The 4,351-nt window shown below is 59.0% G+C and overlaps 1 pseudogene; it reads left to right on the forward strand.

Moving 5' to 3' along the window:
* Positions 1–4,351, forward strand: part of LOC139239322 (kinesin light chain 2-like) — a 56,574-nt pseudogene that overhangs the window by 20,682 nt on the left and 31,541 nt on the right.

Consider the following 4,351-nt stretch of genomic DNA (forward strand, 5'->3'; position numbering starts at 1 on the left):
ATCGGCGATGGAACCAGAGGGGGAGACGAGGAGAATGTTTTCACGCAGCGAGTTGTTGTGATCGGGAACGCGCTGCCTGAAAGGGCGGTGGGAGCAGATTCAATCGTGACTTTCAAACCGGGAATTGGATCAATACTGGGACAGGAGAAATGTGCCGGGGCTGTGGGGAGAGAGCAGGGGGGAGTGGGACTGATTGGATCGCTCTGTCACAGAGCCGGCACAGCACGGGCTCGATGGGCCCAATGGGATCCTCCTGTGCTGTGTGGTTCTGTGGGGCAGGCGGGGGGGGAGGGGAGAGAGAGAGTGAGAGAGACTGGGTGAGAGAGAGAGAGAGAGAGAGAGCGAGAGACTGGGGGAGAGAGTCGGGGAGAGAGAGAGAGAGACTGGGGGGAGAGAGAGAGAGAGAGCGAGAGAGAGAGACTGCGGGAGAGAGAGAGAGAGAGAGAGAGACTGGGGGAGAGAGAGAGATTGGGGGAGAGAGATAGACTTGGGGAGAGAGATAGACTGGGGGGGGAAGAGAGACGGAGGGGAGAGAGAGGGAGACTGGGAGAGGGAGAGAGAGAGACTGGGGGAGAGAGAGAAAGAGAGAGACTGGGGAGAGACTGGGGGAGAGAGAGAGAGAGAGAGACTGGGGGGAGAGAGAGAGAGAGACCGGGGGGGAGAGAGAGAGAGACTGGGGGGGAGAGAGAGAGAGAGACTGGGGGGGAGAGAGAGAGAGAGAGAGAGAGACTGGGGGGGGGGGGAGAGAGAGAGAGAGAGAGAGAGACTGGGGGAGAGAGAGAGAGAGAAACTGGGGGAGAGAGAGAGAGAGAGACTGGGGAGAGAGAGAGAGAGAGAGAGAGACTGGGGGGAGAGAGAGAGAGAGACTGGGGGGGAGAGAGAGAGACTGGGGGAGAGAGAGAGAGAGAGTGACTGGGGGGGAGAGAGAGAGAGAGAGAGAGAGACTGGGGGAGAGAGAGAGAGAGAGATACTGGGGGGGAGAGAGAGAGAGAGACTGGGGGAGAGGGAGAGAGAGACTGGGGGAGAGAGAGAGAGAGAGAGACTGGGGGAGGGAGAGAGAGATTGGGGGAAGAGAGAAAGAGAGAGAGAGAGACCGGGGGAGAGAGAGAGAGATTGGGGGGGAGAGAGAGAGAGACTGGGGGAGAGAGAGAGAGAGAGAGAGAGACTGGGGGAGGGAGAGAGAGAGATACTGGGGGAGAGAGAGAGAGAGACTGGGGGAGAGAGAGAGAGAGACTGGGGGAGAAAGAGAGAGACTGGGGGAGAGAGAGACTGGGGGGAGAGAGAGAGTCTGGGGGAGAGAGAGAGACTGGGGGAGAGAGAGAGAGAGAGAGAGACTGGGGGAGGGAGAGAGAGATTGGGGGGAGAGAGAGAGAGAGAGAGAGAGAGAGACCGGGGGAGAGAGAGAGAGATTGGGGGGAGAGAGAGAGAGACTGGGGGAGAGAGAGAGAGAGAGAGAGACTGGGGGAGGGAGAGAGAGAGACTGGGGGAGAGGGAGAGAGAGAGAGAGACTGGGGGAGGGAGAGAGAGAGAGACTGGGGGAGAGAGAGAGAGAGACTGGGGGAGAGAGAGAGAGACTGGGGGAGAGAGAGACTGGGGGGAGAGAGAGATAGAGACTGGGGGAGAGAGAGAGATTATTTCCTCCGGTGGGGGGAGTCTGTAATCTATTCACTTCATGGGCTCTCTGCGTTACAATTCATGGCAGCACATTGTTATTAAGAACGAGTTGGTTTATGAGCAAAAGGTTTAACAAACACACGACACATTACCGGTTCATCCACCAGGCTCACAACCACCTGCCCCATCGTGGATCCCCCGAACCCAACTGGCCGGGGTTTTATTGAGTCTCGCGAACGATCACGTGACTGGCTAAGCCCCTCCCAACGCGCCGGCTCCAGCAGCCCGTGAGCGCGCGCGCACACAGACGCAAACCTTGCCGTGAACGCTCGCCCCGCTCTCCCTCCCTCCCTCTCTCTCCCTCGCTCTCTCTCTCCCCGCCCAGGTGATCATCGCCCTGTCCAACCACCTGAACGCGGTGGAGTCGGAGAAGCAGAAGCTGAGGGCCCAGGTGCGACGGCTGGTGCAGGAGAACCAGTGGCTGAGGGACGAGTTGGCGGGCACACAGCAAAAGCTCCAGCACAGCGAACAGACCGTCGCCCAGCTGGAGGAAGAGAAGAAGCACCTGGAGTTCATGAACCAGATCAAAAAGTTCGACGAGGACGTCTCGCCCTCGGTGAGTTGGCCTCAGTACCCTGGCTCAGGCTCGGGGGCAGGGGTGGCTGGGAGGCGCCATCACCAACCCCCCTCCCCCCCCCCCCCCCCCCCCGAGTTTCCGAGCTCCCGGATCGGGCGAGGGCCGATTGGCTCCTGGCCGTGCAGCCGCCCCCAGTCGAATAGCCCGCCAAGGCGGACTCCAGTTTCGCGCATGGTGGTCCCTGGGGTCGAGACCGAGCGCCTGTGGAAGCCACGGGGAAAGTCGTCAGTCGGAACTGAGTTACCAATCTCTGGGAAGACACCGGGGGCAGGGTGAGGGGGGGAATGTCACGCTGCGCTCTGCTGGGATGGCACTGAGGCACATTGATCACACGCTCTGCATCCGGGAGTGTTTGATGGGACAGTGTAGAGGGAGCTTTACTCTGTATCTAACCCCGTGCTGTACCTGCCCTGGGAGTGTTTGATGGGACAGTGTAGAGGGAGCTTTACTCTGTATCTAACCCCGTGCTGTACCTGCCCTGGGAGTGTTTGATGGGACAGTGTAGAGGGAACTTTACTCTGTATCTAACCCCCTGTACCTGCCCTGGGAGTGTTTGATGGGACAGTGTAGAGGGAGCTTTACTCTGTATCTAACCCCCTGTACCTGCCCTGGGAATGTTTGATGGGACAGTGTAGAGGGAGCTTTACTCTGTATCTAACCCCCTGTACCTGCCCTGGGAGTGTTTGATGGGACAGTGTAGAGGGAGCTCTACTCTGTATCTAACCCCGTGCTTTACCTGTCCTTCTTGGTCCGAGCAGGATGAAAAGAGTGAAGAATCTGGGAAGGAAACACTGGACGACCTTTTCCCCAACGATGATGAACATGCACAAGGTGAGAATGTTCGGTGACGTTAATCATGGAACGGTTACAGCACAGGAGGCCATTCTGCCCATCGAGCCTGTGCCGGCTCTCTGCAAGAGCCCCTCAGCCAGTCCCACTCCCCCGCCCTTTCTCTGTAGCCCAATATCATCATCACAGGCAGTCCCTCGGAGTCGAGGAAGACTTGCTTCCACTCTAAAAGTGAGTCCTTAGGTGGCTGAACAGTCCAATACAGGAACCACAGCCCCTGTCACAGGTGGGACAGACAGTGGTTGAGGGAAGGGGAGGGTGGGACAGACAGTGGTTGAGGGAAGGGGAGGGTGGGACAGACAGTGGTTGAGGGAAGGGGAGGGTGGGACAGACAGTGGTTGAGGGAAGGGGAGGGTGGGACTGGTTTGCCGCACGCTCCTTCCGCTGCCTGCGCTTGGTCTCTGCACGCTCTCGGCGACGAGACTCGAGGTGCTCAGCGCCCTCCCGGATGCACTTCCTCCACTTAGGGGCGGGACTGGTCTTTGGGCCCAGGGACTCCCAGGTGTGGGTGGGGATGTTGCACTTTATCAGGGGGGCTTTGAGGGTGGTCCCTGTAACGTTTCCTCTGTCCACCTTTGGCCCGTTTGCCGTGAAGGAGTTCCGAGTAGAGCGCTTGCTTTGGGGAGTCTCGTGTCTGGGGGAACATGCGGACAATGTGGCCCTGCCCAGCGGAGCTGGTCGAGTGTGGTCAGTGCTTCGATGCTGGGGATGTTGGGCCCGGTCGAGGACGCTAACGTTGGTGCGTCTGTCCTCCCAGGGGATTTGCAGGATCTTGCGGAGACAGCGTTGGTGGTATTTCTCCAGCGACTTGAGGTGTCTACTGTACACGGTCCGTGTCTCTGAGCCACACAGGAGGGCGGGTATCAGTACAGCCCTGTAGACCATGAGCTGGGTGCTGGGGGTGAGGTGTCTACTGTACATGGTCCGTGTCTCTGAGCCATACAGGAGGGCGGGGTATCACTACAGCCCTGTAGACCATGAGCTGGGGGTGAGGTGCCTACTGTACACGGTCCGTGTCTCTGAGCCATACAGGAGGGCGGGTATTACCCCTGGGATGATAAATAGTTGTTACAGTGGAAGCCTGAGGGGGGGGGGGGAGTGAAATTGCCGTGCGCTGGGTCTGGGGTGGTTAATTCGACAGCGATGGCTTTATTTGCCCCGCTGTGGAATTGTCCCCTTTAAAGACGAGGAATGCTGCTGGTGATAATGGTGGGGGCACCCATGGGGGTCTCCGGGCACCTCACGAAACGC

This window comes from Pristiophorus japonicus, chromosome 27 (genome assembly GCF_044704955.1).
Source record: "Pristiophorus japonicus isolate sPriJap1 chromosome 27, sPriJap1.hap1, whole genome shotgun sequence".
Classification (NCBI taxonomy): Eukaryota; Metazoa; Chordata; class Chondrichthyes; family Pristiophoridae; genus Pristiophorus; species Pristiophorus japonicus.